At 32.7% G+C, this 16,290-nt stretch overlaps 1 protein-coding gene across 8 annotated transcripts in view; it reads right to left on the bottom strand.

Moving 5' to 3' along the window:
• The window catches only part of LOC123532094 (uncharacterized), an 84,586-nt gene that overhangs the window by 51,851 nt on the left and 16,445 nt on the right, over positions 1-16,290 (bottom strand). The window lies entirely within an intron of this gene.

The raw sequence follows: 16,290 nt of genomic DNA, 5'->3' as shown, positions 1-16,290 counted from the left end.
GATTAAACCGTTTATGCCGCGTAAAACCTTACCTCCAACACTTCCAAAGTCACAGGACAGAAAATTTAAAGTTATTCCCGCAAATGAATCCGTAAACCCAAAGTAAAAAAAAGCACCCTTGTAAAAAAAAAATTTGCGTTCACAATAAAATAAAAGCAAATCTAAGAACCATAAAAATTAAATAAACCTTTGTAGAACACTTTGCAAAAAGAAAACACCAACAGTCGGTGAATATCAAGACGAACAACACGATCAAAACGATCAACCCCTGTGACTTAAGAACCCAAAAAAGGAAACCAATTGTTCCGTCAACACAATCAAAGAAAAAAGCCTACGCAACTGTTGCCAAGGGCAATTTACATTCTAAGTTTTTTTACTTCAACCCTTGTCAAAAACAAAACATCCCCAGGGAATTCTTACTACACAATTTATCGCTACGACAATTGTTATCACAAATTTACAATTACATTTTCTTTTATCAAATAACCCATCCCTTTCTAAAAATTCTAAAAAAACATTTACCACTTTACCAAGGGAAAAGGGGACCAAAATTTCAACTTTTTTGTTATTTTTTATTAAAATTTTAAAAAGGACACACATTTTCCAGTAGCTTTCTAAAAACATTAAAATTAACTTCGACAAAGACCATCGGAAGAAGGAACGTTTTTTCACGGGACCTCGAAAAGCAGCATCGCAAAGCCTCTTTTTACACAGTCATTAACGACACAAGAATTCAGAACTTCACCTGTTTCAGGATAACCAAAAAATAAACAACCTTTCCGGGGGTTTGGATTTAAATGGTTTAAAGCGAACAAACCACCCTTTTTAACAGAACAGAATTTTATTTAGATTTTTTTTTTTTTACTTTTCTGTTTGTTTATCCTGTATGTTATTGTTGTGTGGGCTGGTTTTTGGTAACGTGGTGCGTCCTGCGTGCGTGACTTGTGCGGTGTGGTGTTTTTGACGTGCAGCTGCGACTAAAATACTGCGAAAGGGGACGTACTTTCCCTGTTGAAATTTATCCTTTTTCCCTTTCCCCATAAAACCCAACCTTTTTTACTACCCCTTACCACCTACCCCCATTTTTCGTTTTTTTCATATATTTAAATTGTACTTATTTTTGGATTTGGAAAAACTCGTCTAATTTTTTCCGTTACAGCTCTGTTGTGGGCCTTCTTTGCGATATGGCCTATGGCGGTTTTGGGGCCCTGTTTCCCGGGAAAATCTCCTTTTACATTTTTTTTTTTTGTACTTGCACGTGGTAAACACCAAAAATTTGGGCAACAGAATACAGTCAATTCAACATTTCAAAGGAAGTATACATATTTCTAAACGGGAAAAAAACAGTCACAGAAATACTATTACGTAGTTACATTAAAATATTCCTACTGTACAGCAAAAAAATATACATTTTACAAAAATCTTCCCCCTTTGGGCTTTGAAAAGACAAAGATGATGGAGGAGTCATTTTTTTATAAAGTAAGAGAAAAAGGTAAAGTCACGGTAGATTTCCCAAAAAAACAAGCCCCCCCAAAAACACACCCATAATCATGCATCGCAAAGTAGATCCACAACAAAAAGAAGCGGTAACGGAAATTGTTGTAGCCATTTTGCTTAAAAAAATCCAACAAGTACATTTAGATATATGAAAAAACAAAAACACGGTGGGTAAGGGGTAAAAAAAGGGGTGGGATTTTATAATTTACGGTTTTAAAACACGTTTTTAAAACAGATAGGTAAATATTTTAATTTTTCATGGCCTCTCCGTACTTTTAACACCTTAAAAAAAAAACTTTTGTTTAATTGAAAGAAAAATTTTTTTGGGCTTCAGCCGTTTATCTTCCAATCACTTGCGAAAATTAACAATTCTTCCTGATTTAACAAAAATTGATAAGATATGATAGCTTTTAAAATTTTCCTTATCGGGAAATGCATATACTAAATTAAGCAAACAAAAATTATTTAATTCCGTTCGGGGACATATAAAAAACGGAAAATAACCCATATCAAATAAAATGCATTTAATAACAATACATAAGAAACATTGGAATCTTTAAATTTTATACAAATTACAGACGGAGGGTGAATTTAAAAAGCTCAAATACCTACAGAACAGCCATGAACTAAAATTTCCAGATTTTTAAACATTCGTCGGGGGATGAACAAAAAACAAGACGACCAAAGTAATCAAAAGCGAGAAACAAAATATTTTCAATACGAGTAAATCAAACTTACTTCGGGAAAAGTACATATATGTACGCTTACATCCAAGTAATTTGGGCATTGCCCTTGACCCGGACCACAGACAAAAACCTAGGGTTGCAGACACGGGTCCAACGTTTAATCATTTTTTTGTGTAAAATTTTTTTCGGCTTCCACATGTATTTAAACCCTTTAAAACTTTAAATTTACAAAAAAAACGCATCTTCAAAGCAAACAACATCGTTTTTAAATTTTGAAGGTTTAGACTAAAACAATTCCTTTAGGTTTTAAAAACAATTACTCGAAGCCACTTTCCCTTTAAAAACGTGCCCTTTCTAAATCGAAAACAAAAATTTAAATTTTACTAAAATAACACATATTCAAATAATTTTGTTTTTCTTCTTTTTTTGGCATTGAAACATTTTTTGACCGCAACCAAAGCCTAACCAACTAAACTGCGCAATAGCCCTTTTCCCCAAAATAGAATTAAAAAAGCAGTTGGAACCATATCAGGTACTTACAATATCTAAGCACATGATAGTGTAATAAATGAATAATGACAAATGAATGAATAATTCAACATTTAAAAGCTTAATTACTTTTTATGAAACACTACAGCCAAAAAATCCCCCTTTCAAGTGTTTTTATTTGTCACTTTTGGCTAAATTGCGTTTTCTTCAAAATCCTTTTGTAAACGAAAAAATTTTTTTGCTTTGGCAAACAAATAACACAAATGCCAATGTTTAGATTTTTCTTTATACAAAAAAAACCTAAAATTAATAATTCATAAATTTACAGGGGGTTTAATTTAAAAGGGGCATCATTATATTAAATTTAAGAAAAAAGACGAATGGCTTTTATACAAAGCCAATTTACTTTTTAAGAACTAAAAGGGACATGCTTTTATTTTGGGTTAACTCATAATATTGTTGTTTCTGTTTTTGTATGAACTAATCATATCAGTAAATTTAATAAACTTTGAAGATTGGTTGCATTTGTCCTAAAAGGCAGCACTTTTTTGCCTTGCCTGCAATTTACCCTGCGCCCAAACGAATTTTTAAAGCAACAAACACGGGTATATATTCAAACAAAAGAAAAAAACGGCGTTTCTACGATACGAAGAACAAAAAAAAGTTGGGAAGACTACGGGGAAACAAAGCGTTAAAAAAGTAATGAAACCATTGCCTGCCTTACGAATTATAAAAATAAATGGTTTAGACGGGAAAATTAACAAAGGGGTTTCAAAACATTCGAATCAAAAACAAGTAAAACCCCAGTATTTTTTCACAGGAACACGAAAACTTTATCAACTGAATGACATAAAACATTTAAAATGCCGATCAGAAATTTTAAAAACAAGCATTACGAAGAAATCACATGACCCCGGAAGACAGCCCTTTAATAAATATTTTCAAATGATTGTAAAAATTTTTTTCATGTTCGACTACTTTTTTAAATTTAAAAGTTATTCTAATGAAAAAAAACGAAACATTTTGGCAATTTGAATTTTTAAATTTTTTTGAAATTTGACTCGGTTTTCTTGTGCACTTTAATCGTCCTTTTCATAGGCATTTGTTCCCCCTTTTTAAACCCTCGTAACCGTGTAGTTTTGGAAGAAACTTGAGTAAAAATTTTTTTTTTTTGAAAAGGCCCTTGCCTTTGAACTAATACCCTCTTTAGCGACCTGAAAACTTTCTGACAGCCGATATGTAGTAATGAAACTTTTTAGCCAAGACTCCAAAACCCCAGTAAGTACTGTAAGATATAAATTTCATGGGCAGAAATTTTGTGGTTTTTGGTCAAAAAAGGGGAATTTCTGGGTATAGAATTCATAATTTCAACTTTTTACAATTTAAAATAAAATGTAGGAATTTCTTGTTCGGGATAAATTTCGTGAATTGACAACCAAGAAATCAATGAAAATTAGTACCATACGAATATTAATGTTTTCACAGTATGCAGATTTAGTGCTCGGAATGATAAATCCTTTAAAGAAGAAACAACCGCTTGGATAACTTTTATGTGTTTTAAAAAATTTATAAAGAATAAAAACGTTGGGGAAATTTCCTTTTTTGAGCATTTCCGCAATGCATTTATTTGCCATGTAATAGGAAAATGTAATACAAACATAACGTTTTTTTTTTTACAAAGCCCCCAGTAAACACTGACTGGTTGTTTTTTACCATCCGCTACAGCCTCTTCAGCAAACATTTCTTATGCAGACCAAAAAAAAATTTTTTTTCATTCAAATGGGTTTTAAATCAGGACCCCTAAACATCCCCCAACGGAAATTCAGCAATACAGGCAATAAAGGCAGTGGGTTGTACCATTATAGAATAGATAAAAAAAATAACACATTCGTTTTAAGGGCCCTTAACAGGTCACCACATGAAACAAAAAGAATTAAAACCGGACAAAAAGAAGTAAAAGCAGATACAGGCAGAAAAATTTTTCATTAAACCCCAGGAAGTATGAGGAAAAAACTTTAGGGTTTTAAGGCAACAATTTTGCTTTAGTCTACTTTGCCTATAGGGAAAAGACGAAATTGAAAAAAAGCGACGCGCCCCGTAAATCAAATTTCTACAGCTTGATTACAAGCTAGTCTAGTACTTTCACCCTTTTAGATTAATCGGAACAATATTTTTTGGGAAAAATTCGGCTACGCTGAAGATTACCCAAAAAGTCAGAAGATCTTTTGAAGAAAAGCAAACCCCGTGAGTTTCCCCCCCATATTTCTCTTTATAATTTTTGTAAACGCCCTTTTGCCTCTAACTTGCTTTTTACCTTAAAAAACCGAGCCATCAAAAATTTAAAGTCCAGTATAAAAAAATTCCTCAGTGATGTCAAAGTTTTTGGCCGGGCAAGACCTGACAACCTTTTCCAAAACTTGGGCTTTGACCTTTGAAAAAGGAGCCTGGGGTTCACAACTGAGGTTAATATTCATGCCCAAAAATAAAAAAATCCTCAACATGGGAAACATAAAGGGCGGACAAACAAATCCGGACGGACCACGCCAACAACCCAAAAGCCTTTGGACATCATGTCTTCGCTTCCGCAACGGGCTCGGGAAAAAAAGAACAATCTATAATAGAGTTCTCAATAGAGTATTTAACACCCCATCGGATGACTGTAAAAAAACGATATGTTTTGTACTTAAAACAAAAGAAAGAAAGTGCACAAAAAAAACCCAAATTTTCTAGGTGAAAAGGACATAACAGTGGAATATTTATGTAAGAGGAGAGCACATTTTTGACTAGAACATGGATAAAGTTGATCACTATCAAATATTCATCAAAATTATAAAATTGAATTTAGCAAAATGGGGTTAAAGTAAGAAATATTTGGGCCGACATTGTGCTCTTAGTGATATGACTTTGGGGATGATGACGATTGGGGAACAAATCGACCCAAATAACGCAGAATAAAAAAAATGATTAAGGCTTAAACTAAGTGCGCATGCGACGCCGACGCTGGGGGTGCTAAAAATTCTCCCTTTGACTCGATAGTTAACAAATGACAAAAAGGGGGGAAAAAAATATTTTTAGGGGGCCCGTAACTTGTCAATGAAAATATCTGCAACCCAAGATTTCAGTCCCTTTAGGCTCGTCCTACAAACAATGTCCAACCTTACTTTTGAGAAAATAGAATAGACCCACAATTTTATTTTTGAAGTACATAAGGGCTTTTTAAACCCTGTTTCACTTTTTTTTCTCTGACACACACTTAAAAGCTATCAGTTTGGTTTTAAAAACTAATTTAACATAAACAAAAAGCATAATATTGACTTATCAAAACTTTTCTTTTTAAAATTTTAAATTTCATTTTCAGTTTGTAGATACCCGTATGTTTTTCTTACTAATAACGTGTACCTACATAGAAGTACAGACATTAATTTTTAACTTGAAGAAATTAAATTTTTCTATATAAATTGCCCTTATTTTGTGGGTGGGTTTAAATCAAAGATTTGTCTAAAGAAAAAAAGAATAAGACATGAAAAAACTAACTAAACAAATCCTATGAAAAAAAAAACAAAATTTTTCTTAAAAGTAATATTTATGTATACGCAAAAACTTCATAATTTTGAGCGCCCACAGTGCTTCGGGAAGCAAGCGCAGAGATAAGCTGAGAAAGTGCCCTTTGAAATTTTCAAAATTTAAAAGATGTGAGGATATTTCATTTTTCGAAAGATTTTTTGAAAAAGACATATAATCGTTTATATTTTCCCTTTTTATTTCCCTTAAAACACAAATTTTAAAAAAAAAAAAAAGCCGGTTATTGAGGGGGTTTAATAGAAGGGGATGATCATGTCAAGGGGATTAAATCATTTTTATTATTATAATCATTTTTGAAAAAAAGAATTAAAAAATAGAAAAAAATAATACCTGAGCATCACACTTTTTTTTGAGGAGAAATATTTAGGTAGTTGAAGCATAACGAACACAAAAATATTTTTTGGGTTTTGGGACAAAAAAAGTTTTTAAAGTTTGTGTTTGTGGCCCCACTTTGCAACGCAGATTCTATGGCTGTGTTAGGGGTGCTCTGTGCTTCCGGGAAATCTACCCTTTCCTTTTTTCTTGTATACACCACCTATTTATTTAACACAAAAAAGGGGGCTAACAAATTTTTCATTTTTTTTAGGTTTTGATTTTCTTTTAAACTACAATAAGTAATAAAAGCAGGAATTAATGAAAAATCCGCGGTTATCAATAATCAAAAAGAAATTATTTTTCTTTCTATTTTACCCTCATTCAAGTTTTATAAGAACGCTCTGTAAAAAGCAATGAATAAGTGAATAAACAGGACCTTAAATAGCAATCAAAAAAAGCACTTAAAAATTAGATTAAAATGGTTACAAAAAGGCCAAAAAGCCAACAGGAACAAATAAAAAAATGAAAGTAACGAAAAAAATCCAAATGAATCAAAACTATGAAAATTCTCAAAAAACTTGGGGCTTAAATTTTTTCGTATTTTTGGCTCACAAACAAAAGTTCTTTCTAATTTATGGTTTAGACAAAAAGGCCTTGTTAAATTTTGAATAAATTCAAACAACTGAAGAAAAAATTTGACGTTCATTTTAGACAAAAAGCGGCTGAATATCTTGAAGGACAAAGGGTTTTTAGTCAAAAAGATCTTGCCCCTTAATCAAAAAAGAAGACATTCGCAATCCCCGTCCCAACCATATCCGAAACGATTTTTGATAAGTATACTGAATTTGCTGCAGGGAAAATTTTCATTACCATGATTGGCAAAAAAGTAAAAAACACGTTACAAGGGAAGGACAAAGGAGAAAATGTTTACCCCGGGGGAATTCAGGACGGTGTGCATCAGAAAATGAAAAATATCTAGACTAAAACACAACTTGCACCTGGTAAAGGCAGACATAAACAGTCTCTTAGTACAAACAAAAAATTTTTTGTTTTTTTTAAAGAACAAAGAAATGGTTTTAAAAAATTTTTAAAATGGGGGGTGGGTCTTTTGAGCAAGTCTGGCTTACTAAAACGAAACAATACAAGACAAATAAAAAATGCTAAAAACATAACTTTAAATCATGATAAAAAAAAACTGCCCCTTTTCAAAAAATTTTTTCACGTAAACCGAAAACTTAAATCCAAATTAAATTTAAAAAAAGGGCAGAACTGGGAAAATAATACATAAGCCCAAGTGAAGCTGCGACGTTTTACAAAAGGGCAAAGTTAATAAACTTACGTTTTTAGTTAATAACTTTGTTAATACCGAAAAAAAATTAGCCCAGGTTAATATCCCCGAAAGTCACTTGGCTTTAAAACCCAAATAAAACATACGTTTTTTAAAGACTAACACACATTTAAAACGATTTTTAATGAATGTTTCAAAAAAAATTAATACAAAAACAAACCTCTTACGATATTAAGCCTAATTCCATTTTAACATAAATCCGAATTTATATTTAAACCAACTAAAGATTTTACAAAGTCAAAGCGTTTTGATCGCGATAAATCAAAAACACAATAACTTTTCCGAAGCATGAAAAAACGAACAAAAATTTTTAAAACCCAAGTACAATCATATTTAAAGGTAAATTTACAAACCCTTTATATATTTTCGGAAGAAAGGGAAGTAAGGGGGCAAATCCTATTTTTTTAAGTGCCCTTATGCTGAATTAGTTTTACCAATATCAGTACGATTTTTTTTTAAAAAAGCTTAAAATTTTTCTTTTAACCAAAATTACTTCTTCAATTCATTAACACCTAATATAGGGAAATTTTCGTTTATACCCTTTGTTTTTTAAAAAAAATAAAATATTTTGGTTTTTTGGCCGAACTATCTTCCCAAAGCGTCTTTAAGCAAATTTTAAAACCCTTTTTTTGACAAATCAAAATTTTAAAAAAATTATAACACGGGACTAATGTCAAAGGGGGAAAAAAAACTCCTTTCCTTCAAGAACATACAGAACAAAAAATAACAAATCCAAAAAATGCATCGATGAAAATATACTCCGAATATACAAAATTACACCGGCAAGAGTTACCAAGTTCACCATGACGTACGGGGAAAAGCAGCATCTCATATTCTTGAAAAGTCAACATAGCTGGGGGAAACACAAAATCAAGACGGCCCAAAATCAAAAAAGCGAAAAGGGCATAATTTTTAATATTTTTCGTCTATCAAGTTACTGCGAGATAAACACTATATTTCGCTTAGAGTGATTTTGACCCAAAAGGGATTTACTGCCACGGGGGAATTTTTGCAGGGCCTAGGCTCAAATTTCTTTTTGAAATATGTTTTTCCCCTCAAAATGCAAATTGAAAATTAAAAATTCAAGCACAATCTTGAACGCCAAAAAATTTACGAGGCACAGCAGCCGTTCCATCTTTCTTCCAAGAACCGGTTAAATCGCGTTTTTTAAATACTTTTGTAACAAACGGAATGTTTTATTTGGACCCGATGACAACCGAATAACGCCAATTGCGTAAGTGTTTAACCTCTTTCCTTCATAACAGCGACTTATATCAATTGTTTTACCATCTTATATTTATAAACTTCCGTGTTTGTTCCGTTGAAAATATTTTGCTTAGTGCAGCAGGCTATATTAGTAACTGCACTATTGACAGGCGAGTTAATTCTACGGGTCATGCATGGTATTATCCAAATAAAAGCCAAAAACGGTCCTTTTAACAGAGCCAATTTACTTAAAAAAACAACATTCTTTCATTTCTAATGCCATTTAATTTTGTCGTTCCCATCTGTATATGAAACGACTGCACGGGGTAAATTTTATAAACACTGACAGTAAGAAAGTACATTTGCGAAACCCGTGGAATTCAACATCAAAAATATACCCTGCTGCCAATAACCACGCCATGTACCCGGATAATCCTAACTCTGTTCAGCGACCCTAACTCAGTGCCAACATGGCTGACAGAAAGACGATGTATGTAGTTAATTTCCTTGTCTTTTTTCGTGTTTTATGTGAGTATGCAATGTTAGCGTAAAACTTTTGATAGTCATAATATCCTGTATTGATAACATGTTTTGTGTAGTAAATATTTCCATCGAAATGTCACATTATGTGGCTGGAATTCATTAAAATGTACTGAAAAAAGTCTTCAAAATGAACATGTTTTATGTTTCTAACTGTTTTAAAGTACCAGAAATTGCAGTAAGACCTTACTTATTAAATGTATTAGTTCCATAAATATCTCTTTGACAATGTTTAACAGTATCAAAGTTTGAAATCGATTTTTATAGCTTAAAAATTGTATTGATTATGAGGTGGGTTTAAATTTGCGGATAATTCCTAACTGGTATAGGAAACAGTGCTGGATAAATACGAACTTAGAATGGATAAACACCTAACCAAACGAAAACTGCTGTTCGTCTGTGCTTTTTTATGGGCTGCTGATGCTCGAAGTTCTTTGATCCACCCACCCCTACAGGGATGTTGGATTCCTATGTCCAACTTATCCGACTCGTGATTTTTTGCCGGCGGACAAGTGCATTTTTCATTCTGTGTGTCAGCGGAAAAGCATACTTTTTCAGGTATAAAATGAGAAAACATAAAATATCATTTAGATTGTGTGTTGCTTCAGGGGTATGGAGGTGATAAAGATAATGGGTTCTTTGACTATGTCTCGCGCACATGTAACTCAGTGACTATGATAAAATATCAGAGAAGATTTAGATACAAGAAGATTTATTTAACGTCGGAAAAGTATAAACATATAACACTAGCTTAAAGCTATTTTCCGACAAACACATGTAAATAAGTTCAACATAAGTAAAACAGCTGTAATAAAATGCAAATATGTTAAAGCACATTAAAGCAAATAAAGCATCTGGCTCTAAGTAGATAAGAAACCAATCACAAATTATCACATACATGTTACAGCGCATTAAAACAAAATAGCACATATGTACTAGCAAATAAAACGAAAAAGTAATTTACCACATACAGATTTAGCACATTTAAAGCTGACACTACACAAAAATAAGAAGAGTCACATTTTACAACATGCATTTAAAAAAAACAACATAAAAGAAGAAATTATACACATGCTAAAGGGAACATAAGAACTACTTAAAGTAGCTGAAGAAAAATATTTGCATCATCAGCATATAGCATTCTGTAACTAAAACTATAAAAAGGAAAACAAGGGTTACACACAGAGAACAAAAAGGACATTTAAAGACATCAGAAACGTAAACAACTTATAAAAAGTATTATGACAAGTTTGTAAGTAGAATTCCAACTGCTGAGACAATAAGTCACTGTCAAAGGAAATATTTGACCCAGTAGTCAGCCAAATTAAAATCAAAAGCACACAGAGATCGCAAGTATGACTAAAACAAGTCGGAACGTTTTAAGAGTCTTTCTCTGAATTCATCTGGCTTTGCACCATTGCGTGGGCAGTGTTTCGGGCATGACCTCAAAAGATCCCGAACACTGCTTACGCGATTTCAGACTTTTATAAACGTTAAAAGGCAAATATTTCAACAGCTTATATTTTACCACAGTTACTGTGATATGCTTTTCTTTTCATTGTCCTAAAAAAAGAACTCGATCTCCAGTCTGTTTGCGCTTTCATGAAGGTTTGATATTACAAATCAGAGCAAGTGAAATTTGACTATGGACAAGTGGATTTTAAGTGTCTGTGGACAAGTGAAAAATGTAAGGATACCCACACCCCTGTCCCGTCAGTCCATGCATCACTCCCCCACCCCACCCCACCCCACCACACACACACTTTTCTTCCCTATTTACCGTCTGAAAAATATCATATTTGATAATTAATCATAAATCTAACCCCATTTAAACAATATCAAAAATATTCCATTAGCACCTCTATAAAAATCTCTTACACTATACGATATACAAGATTTGAAACAAACACAATTCTTCTGAAACAGTGTGTGTGTGTGTGTGTGTGTGTGCGTGCGTGCGTGCGTGCGTGTGAGAGAGAGAGAGAGAGAGGGGGAGGGAGAGAGGGTTGGGGACTACATAACGTCGAACATCGGTGGTATTGAATAATTTCTTATGTAAATATAATAATTTTGACTTTTATACTGAGTTATTTTTTAGGGTTAATTCCAAACATTGCTGTTTGCATTATATTAAAATTATGAAAAAATATTTGACTGTAGTGGGCATACATATAACTTCTTAAAATTAATGGCAAAGTTTGAAGACAATACCGCTTATAAAGTAATGTTTACAATAATCAGACCATGTACATGTCAACTCATTCATTTCTATAGAATACTAGTCAGTTAGGTGTTTATCCGTCACACAATTTCGTGTAAGTTAGGTTTTTATCCATTCCTCATGTAAACTGAGTTCGGTTTTTATCAAATCAAAGTTAGGTTTTTATCCCTTTTCTTGCTGTCAGTACATTTGAACATGTATTGTGTCAACATGTAGTGGGTTAACAACATAGTGTAAAGGGGCCTATAAAGCAGTATATCTTTGCTTTCAAACAACAAAATAGTCGAGGCATCAAAAGCATAGAAGTATTTTTAAAGATTTTTTGTAAAAGTTTTCATTGAAAAAGTTGCCTTGTTCGTCGTTTTTCCACCTGAATACACAAAGGTTGATATATTTAACATGATACATTTTGAAATAAATATACACTTGATCAATGGAGATAGATATAACAACAGAAACATTCCTTTATACATCGTAATTATACAGAAAACAAAGTTGTATCGGCTTTACATCCGCCATGTTGGCACTGAGTTAGGGTCGCTGAACAGAGTTAAGATTATCCGGGTACATGGCGTGATAACAAAATTTGCAAAGCTGTGCAAACATGGATATATGTCAATAACGAAAGACAAACGGCCTTTATCTACAACACATTAGAGACAGAAATGAAAGTATATCAAGACTACTGGGAAATTAAACCGTGCAGGAAAGACTTAATGTAATAAACATTGCTTTGCCTTACGCAATTATTAAAAGATAATGGTTCAGACGGGGGAAATTAACAGCCGTAAAAGTAATACAATTTTCAACCAAGCAACGATGTTCGAGTAACTGGGTGTTTTTTCTGTTACAGGAAGATGAGGTATCTGAGCTACTTCATGACAGAAATCATCTAATTTAAGATACTAGTCAGTTTTCATAACAACGAAGTTAACATAGTCCTGTAGTGACAGACTACAATGAAATATTTCCAAGTGGATTATAACATTTCTATTTTGTAATTAACAGCTATTACTTCACAATAATAAAGGATGAATACTAGTAATAAGTGTACATTCCCGGCATATATGACATTTTTACATCTTTGATCTGAAGATTAGCCTCGACAAAAATGTGTGCACTGTTAATAATGTTCTTTTCCATAAACATTTGATCCCTTAGTGTGGAAATGACCTGATGATTTAGGGTAGGCGCATCTTACACGGGCCACAAGGCTATTTTTGGATGAGTCATGGATTCAATACGAAACTGAATTGATATTTTTTTCTATTTCAAAATGTGACATTCTCTTTCCTACGGGCTAGAGACCTGTCTTCGTGCGACCAGTCGATATGTGATAATGAACAGTTCAGCCAAGTTTGTTCGACATATTTTGATTAATAACAGAGTTACGACCGGACTCGAAATCTCGGACGTGCAGGTCCCTCATGGGCTTTCCTATAACATCAGAGTCCAAACACAACCGTTTTAAACATTTTGATGTGAATGCTTAAATGCCACAAGGATAAGAAATGATGGTAAAATTTTTAAGTAATTTAGATAATTTCATTGCCACACGTTTCATTTTCAACTCTTATAATGATCATGATCAAATATCTACATGTGCTTCACAACGGCCTTGTAGTAGGATCTCAATTATTTTTATCGACACTCCGCTTGCAGCCTCGGGCAGAACAACATTTCTGGATCTATTGCAGTGCCATTTTGAAAACACATGTTCATTACTATTAAAGTCTCATTCAAACGGATATTATGCCCGACCCTAAAACATGCCTTGTAGAAGAAAATTCAGTTATACAGGGTGAAGAAAGCAGAGAGCATTTTCCATGTACAATATAAATATGATATAACACATTTGTAGAAATGTCGTTTCGAGGTTCTTTTCGTCCTAATAGTGTTACATTAAGAGACAGAATAAAACGACAAATACATGGTCATTTAAGATTTGGCATTAAACTTTCAAGGAAGTATAAGGCTAAGGCAAGTACCTTATGATGCATTTAAAATTTTAAGGCAATAGCAACTGTTTTAGTCTTATTTTTGCGCTACAAATCGAACATTATGAGCGACGTCCCTATAGAATCAAAGCTTCATCTTGATTACAAGTCTTGTCTAGTGCCTACACCCACGGCAATCATCTATCCCGGAACAATACTCTTTTTAAACAGAACAGGTCTACACTAAATCATTTTCAAAAAGAGTTGGAATGACCTTTTAGCAAAACAATTCCCCGTTTTCTACTAAATGAAATATTTTGAATGGACATAATTAGTGGAATATTCCTGCCAGACTAATGCACCTTGAGCCATTTGATTTAGGTGCTAATACGGAACAATTATTTTAAGCTTGAATAAAATCAAATTCATTTAGTAAAGACTGAGGTATAGTGAAAGTTCATCAAAATTAACATTGAATCTAAGTAAAAAGGGGAAACAGTTCGTTCAATACTGGCGCGAGAGTTTTGGTTCTTGTTTCATATGATCTCAGTGATGATGAGGAATAACTTTTTAAGCTTGAATTAAATCCATCAAATTATAATAGAGATATACACAAAGTACATTTGTTCTTTAACTAAGGTACGGACGCCAACGCGCGGAGTAAGATAGCGCTCCATTATACTTCAAACAGATACATGTATGCAGAAAATTGCCTAACGCTTCGCGTTGGCCTATAAATACAAATTCTAATGGAAAGATAAGTTGACCGGAAGAAAGTTAAAAAAATATTTTGGTTTTGAAGTTAATAATGTAACTTTTCAGAGCACCTGTTTAATTTTTTATCCTCTGATATAAATCAGTTCGTATATATCTGATTGTATCATAACCAAACTACTGTAATTATTTGACTTATCAAACACTTTGCTTTTATTGTTTCATATAATGTAATTCAGTGTCAATTGAAGATAACTGTACATTCGGTTTATCGTTAACCTTTAAATATACACTTAACCTATGTTATATAAAACTACATACGTATAAATGCGTCAGTTCTTACTTAAATAAATTTCTTTTTTATATATATAAAATATCCACGCAATTGTGGGTGATCTTGAAACTGCTGCTTTACAGACGACGCTAGAACATAATACGACTTAAGTGTATCACTTTCACGAGGAACTGATGAAATAAGAAAAAAAGAACGCGTACATAAATGTTTGTAATATGTATGCGTATGCGAATACCATGCATAATCCGAGCGCGCCACAATGCTTCAATCTGGAGGAGTTGATAGATATGATAATATTAATGTGCCCTTCAATGAATTACAGACTGTTACCAAAAAAATATCAACAAGTTCCTTAAAGCTTTTTTTAACATTTTCCTTTTTCATCTGACTTACATCTGAATACATAATGAAACGATGTTCAATCTATGATTTCAATTTAAGGTTTTTTAATCTCGGTTATTGATGGGAGTTTAATAGACGGTCATGAGTCACTGTCAATCGAATTAAATCATTTCATTAAATTCATGTTGTTAACAGAGAAGAATTATTCATGTTGCAGTTAGACATAAAACATAATTATATACTTGAGTAGTTACACAATTTTACAAGGTATAAAATATCTTAGGTAGTTAAATGCATAAATGAACACAATAATATTTTTCTTGTTTACTCGACCATCTTATTCATCACTGAAAATTATATCTTGATTTGAATAACCATTTCGGTTTTCATTACACTAAGTCAGTCAGTCGGTCAGTAAGTAAGTGAGTGACTAAGTCAGTCAGTCAGTAAGTAAGTGACTGAGTCAGTCAGTCAGTCAGTCAGTAAGAAAATAAACAAGCAAGCAAGTTATTTAAATGAAATGTGATACGCAGTTATTGTTCGCGCGTACTCTACATGTACACCTTTTTTTCACGTATTTTACTATCCTTAAAGTTTGATAATATCTGAAACACGATAAAAGCGACAAAGCAGTGAATATAAAGAAACCTTAAATAGCATAAAAGGTCAATACTTAAATAATTTAGTTAGAAAGGTCATTAAAGACATACATGAAAGAAGAAAACACGACGGTAGTTTATAAAGACCAAATAATAAATCAATTACCATTATTTCTCAAGAAACAATTGCTTCGTAGCCAGCAAAAACAAAAGCTTCTTTCTAGTTTTATGGGCAGACGAATGCGCCTTGTAACCGTTTGAATTGTGTCACATTTAACATGAAGTATGCTGGTTTCGTCTGCATTGCAATTTGCATTAACGATGTTCAAATATACATCAATAAAGCAAAGATTTGCATCATAAGTGTCAAAGTGACAATCAAGACTATTCAAGGCGAAAGTTTAGGACAGAGTGCATGTGAACAACTTAATCAACTATCTGGGAAATATCTGAACTACAATACAACTTTTGCTAGGCAAGGACAAAAGTATGGTATACAAATACAACATAAAGAACTAA

Source organism: Mercenaria mercenaria, chromosome 11 (assembly GCF_021730395.1).
Source record: "Mercenaria mercenaria strain notata chromosome 11, MADL_Memer_1, whole genome shotgun sequence".
In the NCBI taxonomy this organism is placed as follows: domain Eukaryota; kingdom Metazoa; phylum Mollusca; class Bivalvia; order Venerida; family Veneridae; genus Mercenaria; species Mercenaria mercenaria.
The sequence above is the reverse complement of the archived record's forward strand: the minus strand, read 5'-3'. Positions and strand labels throughout refer to the sequence as shown.